At 39.0% G+C, this 17961-nt stretch overlaps 1 non-coding gene across 1 annotated transcript; it reads right to left on the reverse strand.

The window, feature by feature from the left end:
- Nucleotides 1–612: 612 nt before the first annotated feature.
- Nucleotides 613–716, reverse strand: LOC119050195 (U6 spliceosomal RNA). The gene has a single exon (XR_005082701.2). It is a non-coding gene; the product is annotated as a U6 spliceosomal RNA (small nuclear RNA).
- Nucleotides 717–17961: the final 17245 nt, after the last annotated feature.

Genomic DNA, 17961 nt, shown 5'->3' on the forward strand with positions numbered 1-17961 from the left:
TTCTTGCATGGAGTCTTGTTCCCTGCTCCCATTCATCTTTCACAGAGGAGACACAGATAAGCATTGTTCTAATACACACATCTTAAGTTACTCCAGTGCTGAATGGCCACCCATTTCCCTCAAGGCAAAGTTTTAAATCATTCACTCTTTTGCAAAAGCCTGATACAAGTGTGACACCTGCCAAACTTTCTAGCTTTGTGTCATGTCTCTTTTCCCTTTGGTCTCTCCACTTCACTCATGTTCTATTTTTAACCTGAGGACATGCTAGGCTCTCTAGTCTCTAAGCCTTTGTTAGGGTCCTCCCTTTGTCTGGAGTACCATTTCACTTTCCTGTTTATCTGGTTATGTCCTCCTCATTATTCAGATCTGGATCAAAATGTCACTGACTTAGGACAATTGTCTCTGACACTCCAGACTTTTAGGTCTCCTGGTTTATGCTCTCCTATCTCCCTGGACATCTTTGTAGCACTCTTCAGGCTATGAGTGCACAAGGGGATAGGATATGTATGTTGTATTTCTTTCTTTCTTTCTTTCTTTCTTTCTTTCTTTCTTTCTTTCTTTCTTTCTTTCTTTCTTTCTTTCTTTCTTTCTTTCTTTCTTTCTTTCTTTCTTTTAAATGTGGAACACTATGCATTTGAGTGTCACCCTTGCACAGGGGCCATGCCAATCTTCTCTGTATCATTCCATTTTATTATATGTGCTGCTGAAGTGAGAACAGGACATCTATGTTTTTGTTCCTTGATCAAGTCATTAGCACAGTGGTTAGGACAAAATAGGAGCTTAGGAAATGTTTTCTGGGTGACCAATTAGACAATAGCCTCCAAACTGGCCTCCTTTCCTCCAGGTTCTTCCCTTCCAACCTATTCTTTCCACTCCCACATGAGTGATCATCTAACTCTAAGATACGAGGCTAAGCTCCATTCATGTCACATTTGGAATAAAAATAATCAATTTTCCCCCTTATATACATAATGAAATTCAAATGCTTTCATGTAGGACATCAAGATCTTCTGTGATCTGTTCCAATACTATCTGATCAACCTTATTTTTGTCTTAATTTCTGCTTAGAAGAGTAGTCTACATTCCAGTCAGATGGAAGTAAACATTCTTTTATGTCCATGCCTCATGATTTCTAGCCTACATACATTTGCTTTTGCTGACCAATCTACCTGGCAAGTCTTGGCTGCATTCATGCATGACTCCCATATCTCCTTTATCATCCAGCTTAAAATTTTTGTCTTCCCTGAAGCTTTTATAGTTCCTCCCCATTGTAGCTAGAAATGACCACTTCTTTCTCCCAACATACCCAGTGTTTTTTACCTCCCTTGTGGCACTGATCCCATTACGTACACACAAGGCTCATTTTCTTACAGACTGCAAACTACAGGAGAGAAAGATCTGGCTATTTCTTTATCATTGACAGGAGTCAGGTAACAGTAGAGACATGGGGCCTATTTGCAGGCATACCACTTGTTTCATAAGCTTGTATTCAAAGTATGGTCCAAGGACAAGCTGCATAGGTATCATCTGGGGGTTTATCAGTAACTCACTATCTGAGGCCTACTAGACTTACCAAATCAGAATCTGCATTTTAACAAGATCACCAGGTGATTTGCACACACATCAAAATTTAAGAAGTAGTGCACTGTTTTTGTAACACCAGGGAACATACATTCTCAGAAAAAGATAAATACCACATTTTGTCATTCCATGCTCTCAGACCTGGTACCAATTTACAGATCAGCTGCACAGTGCGTGCTTCTCTATTTCTGCATTATTAGCCAGTAATCATCTGGCTCTTAGTTTGGGACCCTCCCCTTTTCAACAGCATGGGATAAAACCTATCCTAGACAAGGGAAATCCCTTTCTCCTAATAGAGGGCTGTGGATACACAAAGCCGATCTCAATCGGGGAGGAAAGCTGTGATTCTTTAAGCTTGCCTTAATCAATGAAGTCTCTGGCCAAGCTCTGAGTCAGCCTTGTGTCCTCTATTAATCATCTGTGAGAAGAATGCCATGGGGTGATAGTCAAGTGAGCTTTTGAGCTAACCACTCCTAGAAACATCTGGAGCCAGTGGAGGATCATGACCATGAATACAGATGAGAACAATTGAACAATTTGACTTAATCACATTTTTAAGTGCTTTGTACAAAATATATTTGTGTTTTGATCTAAAGTGGCAAAAAATAAGCAATGCTTGCACTTCCTAGGTTTTAGAAGAGATGTCAAGACTCCATTAAAGGGACTCCCCTGAACTTTCTCTCCAGATTGTTTGAATGAGAATAGCCTTCTCTTTTTCCTTAGGCCTTACTTAATTATTAATGTAGCTCAAGTGTTATATTCAGTGCCCACCTTGTCTGCAGAAGCTGATGGGTCCTATGGAGCACACTGTCATTTCTTCGCAGTGTGCTGCAGAGAAACCTGGTGATTGGAAATACCCTCAAGTTCAGGCAAAGCAGCTCAAAGTGGGAAGTGGCAAAACCTGTTTGCTTGCGTGTTTGATTTATTATGTACGTACGTACGTATGTATATATTTACGAGTGAGGCATGTATTTGCTGATAAATGACTGCTTCTAAAATCTCTTCACTCTGATTTGAGCTGCTTAGCCTCTAATCAGAACCACATCCAGACTCAGACAAGAGTGGCTTCAAACTAGCTTCAGTCTGACACTGTAGAAAATAATACAAAAACAAACAAAAAGCAACCCCAGGGCTTGCTAGCAATCCGGCTGTCACAGGCCCCTGACTGAGTGAACCTAATCAGAAGTATCTATTGTCAAATAAGGCTTTGCCAGAAAAAAAGTCAACTGCTTGGAATCAGAAACTGGAAGATAATGTATAGGCCACTAATGGAAGCTGTCCTCATAAGAAAGTTGCCCCTGGACAAAATTGTGAAATAGACACATTTTGCACTTTCTCTCTAACTATCTCTTCTTTTGGTGGGTGTATCAATCAATCAAAGTTCTCCAGAGATAGAGAGTAGGGGTGGTCTAAGGAACTGGCTAACATGTTTGTGGATCTGGCAAATTCAAAATCCATATGGCAGGCCATCTGGCTATAAACTCAGGCAGGATTTTCATGTTTTAGACTTGAGAACAATTTCCTTCTATGGCACACTAAGGCAGTTCTACCATTATAACTTCATTTAGTATAGGCCACCTTTTGCCTATGTTTCATCCAAACAAACAAGCTGATACACTGGGCTAGCATCATCTGGCCTTTCTGGTTATTTAAGGTTGTTGGTCTGGACCACAAGGGAATAATGATTGGGTTCCCTGTAGAACTAGGAAACCACAAAGGATTGACAGGGACACTTGTCTGATGCTTCCAGCATACATAACAGGAGTCTCTGGTGCAATGTCAAGATAGCCAAATTCCCAGGCTGTCAAATCTCTCAGGCAATGACTCCAGAGCTATTGTATGGTCTTCTTTTGACTTTTTAAGCCACAATAATTTGGCCTTCTTTATTGTGTACTGTTCTGCCCTGCTAGTCTGTACATTTCCTCTGAATTGAAAGAGTAGTCACTGGTCTCTTCCCAGCTGCCTGGCTCTCACCTCCCTAGGGAGCCCAAAAGAAGACTTGATTATGCCTGGCTGCCTCTTTCCCTGCTAGGATCCTGAAAGGCATCCAAAGATCCTTCATTTATTGAACAGCTATTCTGTGGTAGGCAGAGGTCTTTTTTTTTCTTTTTTCTTTTTTATTTAATTAATTTTATTTAGTTATTTTTCAAATACAGTTTTTTGTCTATTTTTCCCATCCCAGCCTCCCCCACCCCTTGCTCCCCACCTCCCTCCCATTTCCCCCCCCTTAGTTCTCATCCCTGTGTCCTTCCTATTTGTTCCTCCAAATCCATCCCCCTTTTTCCCCTTAACTTCCCTTCCTTCTCCCCTCTGGTCACTATCCCCTTGTTCTCTATTTCAGTGTCTTTGTTTTTTTTTTTTTTTTTTGCTTGCTTGTTTGTTCTGTTGTTTAGCTTCCTGTTAAAGGTGAGATCATATGGTATTTGTCTTTCAGCACCTGGCCTATTTCACTCAGCATAATGCTTTCCAGTTCCATCCATGTTGTTGCAAAAGGTAGTAGCTCCTTCTTTCTCTCTGCAGCATAGAATTCCATTGTGTATATGTACCACAATTTTTGGATCCATTCATTTACTGATGGGCACCTAGGTTGCTTCCAACTCTTGGCTATTGTAAATTGTGCTGCTATGAACATTGTGGTGCATAGTTCTTTGATATTGATGTTTTAGGATTCTTAGGATATAATCCTAGCAGTGGAATTGCTGGGTCAAAAGGCAGGTCGATTTTTATTTTTCTGAGAAAATTCCATACTGTTTTCCATAATGGTTGTACCAGTCCCACCAACAGTGAACTGAGGACCCTTTTTCCCCACAACCTCTCCAACATTTGTTGTTTGTCGCTTTGTTTATGATAGCCATCCTGACTGGTGTAAAGTGGTATCTCATTGTGGTTTTAATTTGCATCTCTCTGATAGGGCAGAGGTCTTTAGAAAGAAATCATATATGGTCCCTACTCTTGAAGTGCTCCAACCCAGGAAGTCAATAATTTCAGGCAACTGGGATTAAGAGGAAGCTAGCTTATCAACAGGAACTAATGTTCCTCCCTACTTTCCAACCTTGGTGATCCACATCCTCCCTCCTCACTATGTGCCTTTATTGGCCTTTTGGTTGCCCAGGGTTTTGCACTGCAGTTTTCTGGCCTTGCTCTCCCTCTCCATGCTTCCAAAATAGGTCTGCCCTACTCTTCTATGTGTTCAGAACTTGTTGACAGTTCATGGGTCATTGGTTATCACTCTGATAAAGTGGAGTGACAACATGGTATGAATAAATGATAGTGTACTTAAATTAATTCATTCTACCAACAAGTGTGTACCTGGAGTCTACTGTGTATCAGGTCTTGTGCTAGGTTCTGGGTATAGCGAGGTAAATCTGATATGGTTCTTGCCCACAGTGAACTCATCATTTTGTTAAGAAGATAGACAAGCAGATAAACACAGACAATTGCCACACAATATAAGAAGTGCAATGAGAGAAGTGTGTGCTGTGGACAGCTGTGGCAAAGAGAAGGAAAGAGTAACGCTTCTTGGCCTGGGAGAATGGTGATTAGGGAGAGGAGAGGCTTGAGCAGCTTCTTGAAAAATAAGTAGCTGCTCACCAACTAAACAGGCAAAATAGACATTCCAAGGAAAGGAAACAGAAGGAACAAAAGCACAGTTGTGTAGTCACACACAGCCTGTTGGGAGGATGAAGATAAATTGAGCTAGTGTGTCTACGTATGCCAGACACAGCACACAGCACATGCCAGAGGTTGGACATGTATGTAGACATTAAGGCTCTGGTCTTCCAGGCAATGAAACTTTGACTAGCTATTATGAGCAACACAGAGCTATGCACATTTTTGGATTTGGGTAATAGCTTTATTAAACTATAATGTATATACCATACAGTTCACTTACTTTAAGTATATAATTTGTGCTTCTCAGTATAGTCACAAATTTGTGCAACCACGATGACTACATAATTCTAGAATATTTTCATCACCCAAAAAAGAAACCTTATATTAGTTAGGAGCCATTTCCCATACCCCCCCAACTCTCTAGCCACTAGCAGCCACTATTCTATGTTTTTCAAACATATATATTTGCAAATTATGTATTATATATGTATATATAAAATTTGCCTATTCTTGATATTTCACATATATATGACATCATGTGGTTTTTGGTGAGAGGCTTCTTTCACTTAGCATGACTCTTTCAAGGTTTATGCATGTTGTAGTATATATTAACACACTCCATTTTTTCATGTCCAAATAACATTCCATTATATGAATGTACCATATACAGTCATCCATTTGTGACTTAATGGACATTTAGGTTGTTACTTTTTGGATCTTATGATTAATGCTGTTGTGAACATTTGTCTGTAAGTTTTTGTATGGATATATGTTTTCATTTCTTTTGGTTATATACCATTGAGTAGGATTTCTGGATGATATGGTAACTCTATGTTTAACTTTTGAGGAACCTCCACATTGTATTCCAAGGTGACAACACCATTTTACATACCCATCAGCAGTACAGGAGAGTTCCAATTTCTCTGCATCCTTGCTATCTTATATTATCTTTCTTTGTGATTATAACTTAGTCAATGTGATATGGTACTTTTGTTGTCTTTTTCACTTGCATTTCCTTGATAACTAATGATATTGAGTATCTTTTCATATACTATTAGCCATCTGTGTGTGTGTATAATTACCTATTCAGATCCTTTACCTGATTTTTATTGGGTTATTTGCCTTTTATTATTGAATTATAATAATTATTCTAGATACAAATCCTTATTTTATATATATATATATATATATATATATATATAATTTGCAAAAATTATTTCCCAATCTGTAGCTTTTTTTCACTTTCTTACTGACATCCTTTGAAAAAGTTTTTATTTGCTGAAGGGCAATTTATTGATTTTTAATTTGATATATAATGCTTTGTGTATTGCATCTAAGGACTCTAGACAACCTCATATCACAAATATTTTCTCCCTTTTTTTTCTAGAATTTTTAGAGTTTTAGCCCACACATTTATAATAGGTCTGTAATTTATGTTAAATTAATTTTTGTATATCCTTTTCACTGAGACTCTAAATTGCTCTTTTTTTGCATGTGGATGTCCAATTCTTTCAGACCATTTGTTGAAACAGCTGTCATTTTTCCATTAAATTGTATTGCCATATTTGTGAAAAATTAGTTAACTATACATAGATTCAATTCTGTCCCACTGATCTTTTTGACTATCCTTGTGCTAATACTACTAAACTGACTTGATTACTATTGCATTATACTAAGTTTTGAAAACAGGTAGCTCTTTTTTTAAAAAACATTCTTTTGGCTATTGTAGATCATTTGTATTTCTATACAAAATATTGGGATCAATTTTTACTTGTCAATTTTTATACAAAAGCTTATTGTGATTTTGATAGGGCTTGCATTGACACTATATATCAATTATGGGAGAATTGCCATCCTGACAATATTGAGATTTTCATTCCATGAACATAGAATCTATTTCTGTGTTCTTAGTGGAAGTCTGACAATGACAAAATTAAAGAAACCGCATCTATCCAGGCTGGTAGGAGGGGCAGAGACACAGAACATCCATGTGTGGGGGATAGAACTTTGGGAGAGATATCTCAGGAATGTGGAGTTCCAGCCCCACTCCAGGCCCTCCAGCCCAGGGTTCCAGTGCCAGGAAGATAAATCCCTTAAAATTCCAGCTGCAAAATCCAGCGAGGACTGAGTCACTGGAAGAAACTTCTGAGCTTCCAAGCAGTTCCTCTTAAAGAACCCACACATGGACTTACTGACTTACTGACTTACTCAGACTCACTCCCTCTGAGCTCCAGCACTGGGATAGCAGCATGAAAGACACCAGAGGCATACAGGGAGAAACTGAAGTGTCTGGCATCAAGGCAGTAGTTGGGAGACAGTTTTCTCCCAGACAGAATGGCTGGCAGAGGCCATTGTCACTTTTCTGAACCCTTGCCCCATAGAACTGGCAGGCAGGTGCCACATCTGAGACTCCATCAACCTAGCTAACACTGTTGCCCTATGCTGGAGATCCCCTGAGACTCTGTCCCATCCAACTTATGGGCCCATCAAAACAGTTAACAGTGGCTTTTCCATATGAATGGCTGGTCTTGGCTCATGCTTCACAACTCCCTAAATCCTGTCAAACAAGCCAGCCTCAGTGAACCCCCAGCCCCTATACCTCTTGCTAAGTGGCTCTTGGGCCAGCACTGGCAGCAGATGGCATAGATTCACAGCTTGGCTTTGCCTTGGAAATCTCCAAGCCGAGCACAAGTAGCAGCTGGAATTTTGTCCAACTATTTGGTGGATTTTGAGGGAGAAGATTGGCTCATCTCTTCATTTGGCCATAGCAATATAGAAGAGATTAAAACAGGGAAGTGACATACTATGTTTAGCAGGAAAGAAAAATCAATATAGCCAATATGTGGTGAAAGGCCTTTGTAGGACGTTTGAAAGTAGAGACCAGTTAAAAGATTATTGAAGTAACACAAGTGAAAAATGATAGGGGTTGTGAATAAGTTGTTGCAAGTGATGATGAACAAAGTGGATGGATTGAACGATTCTATCAAATTTGAAGTCACAAGCATTTAAGTAGGCCCAGTTGGAAAGGTATGTTTCTAGTTGGGTACTGGAAATATCAAGGGAAACAGTTTGTATTGTATATGATTGTCTAACCATTATGTTGTACACCTGAAACTAATGCAAAACAATGCTGAATGTAAACTCTGATCTTAAAAATTAAAAGTAAGATCAAATATAGAGCACTGTAAGTAGAACTGGAAAGTAAAAATATTTTAAAGATCTATTGCTTTGGTAAAGTTGCAAAGACTTTATGTCCAATGGAAAAATTAGTGTGTGTTGAAAGTGAGAGAGAGAGAGAGTTTGGGTCTAGATTACTGGAAGTATTAAAGCACCAGGCATGGAAAACAGAACAAAGGATGGGGACAGGCTGTAGTGTGAAAGGAGAAGGAAGTTAATTTTGAAAAAAAAAACTTTATTTTCAAAAAGCCATAATGACATCCAAATGGAAATGCAGAGTAGGTAGTAGATTTAGCTCTGCAGCTCAGGAGCAATGAAAGTCTGCAGATGCAACATTAAAAAACACCTTTTACATTAACATCCAAGTAAAGATGTGTCCAGAAATATGAATATATCCTGGGTGTTACTGTTTTCAATAATAATGTTTGGTTCTCCATAGTCTCTTATGCTTATGTACGACCACAAGAAGGTTTTTTGTTGTTGTTTGGTATATGTTTTTATTTTGGTTTGGCCATGCCAGGAAGAGACTGGTCATTGGAAGAGAAACATATAAAAACTGGGTGAAAGAGGAAAGAAATTGAGATCAAGAGAGGAAAAAAAACACATAAAGCATATCAGAATCATCCTCTATCATGAGCCTCATAAAACTTTGATGGGAATGCCAGGTCGGAATGAGCGACTATGTTTTCCACATACCTCCACTCCCTAATTTTCAATGAAAAGTTCACTCTATCTTCCTTAATATCTGTATCTGTGTCTTACTTGTTTTGGCCGCGTTTTTGCATTTCTCTGCTTATCTTTGTCTCTCTTAGTTTCTCTATCAACTTTCCCTCAGGGGGCATATTTATTCTTCATCTGTTCAATATTTTATACTTGGGCTGGCCCATGTTTCTCCAAATGGCTGGCAGAACCATCTAAGAATATACACAGGCCTTTGGCCCAATATGTAGCTATGAACTACCACTAGATGGCAGTGTCTGGGAACTTTGCTAATTAGGCCTAGATATTCAGGCAAGCCTGACTGCTGAGTGGTGGGGAGTATTAACCTGGTTATATTACTTTTACTCTGTTGCAACAAAAGGCACTAGACCTAGCAGGATCCCTTTTTTAATCACAGAGGAAAATTCATGTTTGAAAAATACTCAGGACTGGAAAAGCCTCTTCTCTAAGCTGGTATTTTCTCCCACCTGAATTCTCACACACACACTCCTAACTTCAAACCTTTCCCTAGATGCCCTCTTATTACCTGCTCAGCTTTTTTTGTTTTAGATCAGATTTCCTCTGTAACCTGGTTAGCAAGTTGGGTTGATCCTCTTTCTTCACTTTGAGCATAGGCTTATAGAATCATGAGCTGTCAAAGCCTGAAGAGCTTTTAGACTTTGTTAGGCTAATTCCATCATTTTCAGATGGTACAGCTGAGGCACATAAAGGAGCAGAAATTTGTTCAAAATCATATAAATAACTCAAGGAAGAATCCTCTGGGCCAGAGTCTCATAACATACTTATAATAATTAATAAAACAGCCAGATCATTTAGGCCCACTAATTGCATTACCAAAACTAAATGTCTGGGGAAGGAGAGGGAGGCAAGAAACATCAGACATGATGCTTGTCCTCCAGGCACTTGGAATCTAATTGGGAAGAAAGACTTACACTTAGCAAAAAAGAGGTAATGCCCTTTGTGATAAGGCAGTGCAAGAAAAATGTTAATATGGGTGAGTGGTTCAAGGATTCAGAAGAGAGAAAGAGCTGTAAGCAGTAGATATAGAGTGGTAGAGAACTAGGTGAAGCTTGCAGAAGAAAAAATAAACCATTATAGTTTCTTCAGGGTCAAATCCTAGGCTGACTTAGCAGAAGGAGATGGTCAAAGAGAAGTAAAACATAAGACTAGAGTAAGGGGCTGGGATCAGGCTGTTCAGGTTCTTATAGGTCAGGCTAATTTCCTCCTAATACTAAAGAAGAATTCCCAAATGTTTTTGATCTTCATATTTTCTATGTTTGGAGGTAACTTTTACCTAAGTTTGTTTCCCCGGGACGTAGCCTCTTCAGTTTGCCCTCTTTCTCCCAGTAGTCTCAGGTGGTCAGAGATGAAGTTCAATGAAAAAGATAGGCTGATGCTTGTTTCCTCTCTCTTTCATGCTCAATCCACTGGGTTACACCAACCAGGACATAAATAAAATCTTTTTAAAAATTAAAAAAATGGACAAAGGAATTGAAGAGACATTTTTCCAAAAGATATATACAGATCATCAATAGGTACATGAAAATATGCTCAACATCATTAATCATCAAGGAAATGAAAATGTAAACCACCATGAGATATCACCTCACACCCATTAGTATAGTTATTATCAAAAGGACAGAAGATAACAAGTGTCAGGATGTGAAAGAAAGTGAAAACTTCCAATGTAAATCAGTATACCCATTATAGAGAACAGTATAGAGGTTACTAACAAAATTAAAAACAGAACTATACTACATGACCCAGTAATCTCACTTCTGGTATTTATCCAAAGGAGATTAAATCTGTATGTCAAAGAGACATCTGCACTTTCATGTTCACTGTAGTATTATTCATGGTAGCCAATATGTGGAAAGAACCTAAATCATTGCGAATTAGTGAATGGATAAAAATGTGTTATGACTGTGAAATGAAAAATTATTTAGTAGCAAAAAATTCTGCCATTTGTGACAACATAGATAAACTGGAGGATATTATGCTAAGTGAAATAAGCAAGTACTGAAAACAAAAACAGCATGATCTCACTTATATGTGGAATCTAAAATAGTCCAACTCACCCCAGCTGGTGTAGCTCAGTAGATTGAGCACAGGCCTGTGAAGCAAAGGGTCGCCAGTTTAATTCCCAGTCAGGGCACATGCCTGGGTTGCAGGCCAGGTCCCCAGTAGCGGACCATGAGAGACAACCACACATTGATGTTTCTCTCCCACTCTTTCTTCTTCCTTTCCCTATCTCTAAAAATAAATAAATAAAATATTTTTTTAAAGCCCTGGCTGGTGTAGCTCAGTGGATGGAGCACGGGCCTACAAACCAAAACATTGAGGTTCGATTCTCTGTCAGGGCACATGCCTGGGTTGCAGGCCAGTTCCCAGCAGGGGCCAGTTCCCAGCAGGGAATGCACCAGAAGCAACCATACATTAATATTTCTCTCCTTCTCTCCTTCCATTCCCTTCTAAAGATAAATAAAATTTTAAAAAATACAATAGTCCAACTCATAGAAACAGAGAGTAAAATAATGGTAGTCAAGGGCTAGGTTGAGAGAAAAATGGGGTGATGTTTTGATGGGTAAAATGTTTCAGTTATACAAGATGAATAGGTTTTGGAAATCTAATGTAGAGCAATGTGAATATAAATAATACTGTACTGTATACTTGAAACTTGCTGGTAGGGTAAATCTTCAGTGTTCTTACCACACAGAGAAGGAAAGAAAGGAAAGGAAAGGAAAGGAAAGGAAAGGAAAGGAAAGGAAAGGAAAGGAAAGGAAAGGAAAGGAAAGGAAAGGAAAGGAAAGGAAAGGAAAGGAAAGGAAAGGAAAGGGAAGGGAAGGGAAGGGAAGGGAAGGGAAGGGAAGGGGGAGAGAGAGAAGAGAAGAGAAGAGAAGAGAAGAGAAGAGAAGAGAAGAGAAGAGAAGAGAAGAGGAGAGAAGAGGAGAGAAAAGAAAAAAGGGAAGGGAAAGAAAGGAAGAGAAAGGAAAGAAAAGGAAAAGGAAAGGAGAGGGAAGGAGAGGAAAGGAAAAAGAAAAATGGTAACTGTGAGTACATGGATATATTAATTAACTTGATTGTGGTGATCATTTAACAACACATACATATACCTAAATATGTTAAACATCTTAAATATATACAATTTCTACTTCTCAATTATGACTTAATAAAGCTGAAGAAATAATTTTAGGTAATCTCTATACCTGTTCACTGCTGGCTTTTGAACTATGAGTCTTGTAGTCTCCAGGGCTTAATGAAAATGCCTCAAATATCATCAAGGGAATGATTCTCTCCTCTTTACCTCCTTATCCAAGCAACTCCACTTTTGCGTATTTTATACATTGTAATTCTACATAGTTCATTTAAGGGAAGGGTTCCTCTACTAAAAATGATTGCATATCACCATGAATCAGCTTATCCCTAAATACCAAAAGGACAAATATCTATCTACCTGTCAAATTAGAAAGACAATTTCCAAATCAGGGAGCAGACTGATCCTGAGTATCTCCTCAGCAGTGATATCTAGACTGATTAACCATTCAGATGCCTCTGAGATAGGTGGCAAAAAGTAACTAAAAATAAAGAAGTCATATTGGTGCCTGTAAGGCAAATAGGGTATAAATCAAAATGGGAGAGCGGGGGAAAGAGATGCAGTGATGTTAAAATAGTAAAGAATCACATTCTTGGGACCTGCAAGATTTTGAGTAGGCTTTACCTGAAAATAATCAAGCCAAGATTGTCATGGACAATGGCACAGGTATAACAAGAAACTGACCTTAATGTTCCTTCTTTGCTACATACTTGCTACCACTCAACCCTTCTTTTTATATTTTAATTGCTGTTCAAGTACAGTCTTCTGTCTATTACTCCCATCCCAGCTCACTCCCCCAGTGCTCCCCACCTACTTCCCATTTCCGCCCCCCTTAGTTTTTGTCCATGTGTCCTTTATACTTGTTCCTGTAAACCCTTCCCCTTTTCCCCTGAAATTCCCTCCCCTCTCCCCTCTGGTCACTGTCAGCCTGTTCTGTATTTCAGTGTGTTTGGTTATATTTTGCTTGCTTGTTTGTTTTGTTTTTTAGGTTCTTGTTAAAGGTGAGATCATACAGTATTTGTGTTTCACTGCCTGGCTTATTTCACTCAACATAATGCTTTCCAGTCCCATCCATGCTATTGCAAAGGGTAGGAGTCCTTTGTTCTTTCTGCTGCATAGAATTCCATTGTTTATATGTACCATAGTTTTTGGATCCACTCATCTACTGATGGGCTCCTAGGTTGATTCCAGCATTTGGCTATTGTAAATTGTGCTGCTATGAACATTGGGGTGCATAGGTTCTTTTGAATTGGTGTTTCAGGATTCTTAGGATATAATCTTAGCAGTAGAATTGCTGGGTCAAAAAGCAGATCCATTTTCAGTTTTCTGAGAAAATCTCACTGTTTTCCATAGTGGTTGCACCAGTCTGCACTCCCACCAACAGTGCACTAGGGTTCCCTTTTCTCCACAACCTCTCCAACACTTGTTGTTTGTTGCTTTGTTTATGATGGCCAATCTGACCTGTGTAAAGTGGTATGTCATTGTGCTTTGAATTTGCATCTCTCTGATAGCTACCAATATTGAGCATCTTTTCATGTGTCTCTGGATCCTCTGTATGTCCTCCTTGGAGAAGTGTTTGTTCAAGTCCTTTGCCCACTTTTTAATTGGGTTGCTTGTCTTCTTAGCCACTCAACCCTTCTAATCTTTTTTTTTTTAATTTATTTTATTTTTTTAAATTTTATTTAGTTATTTTTCAAGTACAGTTTTTTGTCTATTTTTCCCCATCTCAGCCTCCCCCGCCCCTTACTCCCCACCTCCCTCCCATTTCCACCCCCCTTAGTTCTCATCCCTGTGTCCTTCCTATTTGTTCCTCCAAATCCATCCCCCTTTTTCCCCTTAACTTCCCTTCCTTCTCCCCTCTGGTCACTATCCCCTTGTTCTCTATTTCAGTGTCTTTGTTTTTTATTTTTTCTGCTTGCTTGTTTGTTTTGTTGTTTAGCTTCCTGTTAAAGGTGAGATCATATGGTATTTGTCTTTCAGCACCTGGCCTATTTCACTCAGCATAATGCTTTCCAGTTTCATCCATGTTGTTGCAAATGGTAGTAGCTCCTTCTTTCTCTCTGCAGCATAGAATTCCATTGTGTATATGTACCACAATTTTTGGATCCATTCATTTACTGATGGGCACCTAGGTTGCTTCCAACTCTTGGCTATTGTAAATTGTGCTGCTATGAACATTGTGGTGCATAGGTTCTTTGATATTGATGTGTTAGGATTCTTAGGATATAATCCCAGCAGTGGAATTGCTGGGTCAAAAGGCAGGTCGATTTTTATTTTTCTGAGAAAATTCCATACTGTTTTCCATAATGGTTGTACCAGTTTGCACTCCCACCAACAGTGAACTGAGGACCCCTTTTCTCCACAACCTCTCCAACATTTGTTGTTTGTTGCTTTGTTTATGATAGTCATCCTGACTGGTGTAAAGTGGTATCTCATTGTGGTTTTAACTTGCATCTCTCTGATAGCTAACGATATTGAGCATCTCTTCATGTGTCTCTGAATGTTCTGTATGTCCTCCTTGGGGAAGTGTTTGTTCAAGTCCTTTTCCCATTTTCTAATTGGGTTGGGTGTCTTCTTAGAGTGGAGTCGTGTAAGTTCTTTGTATATTTTGGAGATTAAACCTTTGTCTGAGGTATCATTGGCAAATATGTTTTCCCATACAGTTGGTTGTCTTGCTAATTTAATACTGTTTTCTTTAGCCATGCAGAAGCTTTTCAACCCTTCTAATCTTAATTTTCTTCATTTTCAATTGACAGTAAAAATTCCTGTCTTGCTTTATCTCACAGAGATTGAGTGAAACTCAGGTAATAGACTAGATATAAAAGAGCTAAAGAAACTTTTTAAAGGCTGGGGAGCCCTGGCTGGTTGGTGTAGCTCAGTGGATGGAGCACGGGCCTGCGAACCAGACAATCGCGGTTCGATACCCAGTCAGGGCACTTACCCGGGTTGCAGGCTGGTTCCCTGCAGGCCAGTTCCCAGCAGGGGATGCATGAAAGGGGACCATACATTGATGTTTCTCTCCCTCTCTCCTTCCCTTCCCCTCTAAAGATAAATAAATAAAATCTTTAAAAAAATAAAAATAAAATAAAGGCTGGGGAAATGGTAGCTACTATTATGTGTTCTAACTGTCGTCTTTCTTCAGCTTTGTTTGGAAATTGATATATAGGTATAAATTGAATGGCTGACCATGGTTCTTTAGTCTAGACCCATCATATCCTCCAATCTGAAATCTCTATTTATGCCATCCATCAACCATTACCATGAATGAGCTTACCATATAGCTGGGTAATTAGGGGCTGGTTCATCAATAGAAGAAGGAAATGGTGCCAAGAAAGGTGTCTGGCCTAACAGAATAACCAATTTCCAACTTCTCTCTCTCTCTCCTCCCCTCTCAAAGATATTTGCTTTATATGTTTCTGTACATGTGTGTATATTTATGTGCAAACATATGTAACAAACATTTATATGGAAATAAGGACAGAAACTTGTCATGCAGTCATAGCTGGTATTTATAAAAACCTTCTTCTACTATTTATTCCACATTACCTTTTTCTTTAGCAAGAACCTCAGCTGGTCATGGTTCTTTTTTTTTTTAATTTATCTTTAGAGGGGAAGGGGGAAAGGAGAGAGGGAGAGAAATATCAATGTATGGTTGCCTTTTGTGCGTCCCCTGCTGGGAACTGGCCTGCAGGGAACCGGCCTGCAACCCAGGCATGTGCTCTGACTGGGAATCGAACCTCGATCGTGTGGTTTGCAGGCCCAAGCTCAATCCACTGAGCTACACCAGCCAGGGCTGGTCATGGTTCTTTACCTGATGAGGTGACCCATTCATTCCTGAATGGCTTGGGCCATTATTAGTTATACCTGTATTGGGTTGTTATAGTTTTTCATTGACCTTAATCACAGGATATGTTAATACTGAGATGCCCTAAAGGATTTTATGTATTTCTGACATATTCTTTCTTACCTCCATATGGAGTAGTGGTCCAATTTCCCTTGGTAGTCAGGATCGATCACCCCAACCAGTATAGTAACTCTCATCTGTGCTTTTGACTCAGAGGCACGAGGAGGTCAAAGTAGCTGTAGTGCTGCAGGTGTCCACTTTTGGATAGTGGCTACACATAATGCAATAGCATTTGAAAAAGGCCTGAGTCTTCTCTTCCTTTATCAACTGATCATAGGGAACTCCCCAAGGCCATAGATGAAGAGTGGGAGAGGGAAGGTAGTGTAGCAGGGCTAAGGACCATGGATATCTGGGCCACTTCTTTATCTAATTTACTTGTGCCTTCAAGGCTTACTGAGGCCCAATCATGTATATTTCACTTTCCTTTGGTGATAGAGTGCTTCTTTACATTCTCAATTTTATCTCCTGATGACTCAGATAAAACCCAATTCATGATGGGCAGCTCAGTTGGCATGGTAACTTAGGCAGCTCATGGTTTAACATTCAGTATGTACTGAGGCCTAGTAGTAGGCCAAACACTCTTTCTCAAAAGGAGAGTGGTTATCTGTAGTGGATAACAGGGCTTTATTCCAAAATATTAAGAGTCTATGGTATAATTCACCAGTCGCTACTTGTCAAAGACTCCAAACAGGATCTCAGTCTCTACTGACACTTCAAATAACATTGGATATGCTGGATCATATGGCCCAAGTGACAGAGCAGCTTGCACAGCAGCATGAACTTGTTGCAGTTCCTTCTCTTGTTCTAGACTTCACTAAACATAGCAGGTTTTCAGGCCACTTGGTAAATAGGCTGGAGTAACACATCCAAATGAGGAATATGTTGCTGCCAATATCTGAAAAACTCACTAGGTGTTGTACCTCTTATGGGGTTGTATGATGTGCCAGATGCAACACCTTATTTTTCTCCTTAGAAAGGATATCTTGACATACCCTAAAGCACTGAAATCCTAGAAACGTCACAGATAGATCTTTCAATGTTTATTGGATTTAAGTCCCACCCTCTAATAAGACGTTGATCCATTGTCTTCCCTCTTACACAATTTCCAATCTTGTCATCTGTTTTTGTTCTGAATATAACATGTCTCTTTTCTCTGTTTTTACAGATTTTCTCTTTATTACTGCTTTTGAGCAATTTGTTTATGATGTGCCCCGCTCTAGCTTTCTTCATACTTCACATACGCATTTAGCTTCTTAGATCTGTGATTTATAGTTATCTTCAAATTTTCAAAAATTTCAGCCATAAGTTCCTCAAATCTTTTTTTCTCCCCCTACCCCCTGAAGTTCTGCTTACATTGCATATTAGGCTACTTAGTGTAGCCCCAAGCTCAATGATGCTCTGTTCATTAATTTTTTCTTTCTGTTTCATTTTGGACAGTTTTTATGGGTATTTCTTCATATTCACCAATCTTATTTTCTGCCATGTTTACTCTGCCATTAACCCTAATCCAGGGCATTTTTCATTTTAGAGATTGTAATTTTCAATGATGTTAATTCTTTCTGTCAAGGAACATCATATGTGCTTCTACTTTCTTGCATCTTGTTGAATTTCTTTCTTCAGTGCCTTATAATTTTCTGAATACAGGGCTTTTATATCCTTGGTTACACTTATTCCTGGGCATTTTATTCTTTTTGAAGCAATTGAGAATGGGATTGTTTTCTTAATTTACCTTTCTGTTAGTTCACTATTGGCATATAAAAGTGCAGCTGACTTCTGAATATTAATTTGTATCCTGCTACTTTGCTTAATTCAGTTCTCATTTATCAGTTCTCATAGTTTCTCGGTGGAATCTTTGGGGTGCTATATGTACAAT

This window comes from Artibeus jamaicensis, unplaced genomic scaffold (assembly GCF_021234435.1).
Source record: "Artibeus jamaicensis isolate MK-2021 breed Jamaican fruit bat unplaced genomic scaffold, CSHL_Jam_final contig_240, whole genome shotgun sequence".
Taxonomy (NCBI): domain Eukaryota; kingdom Metazoa; phylum Chordata; class Mammalia; order Chiroptera; family Phyllostomidae; genus Artibeus; species Artibeus jamaicensis.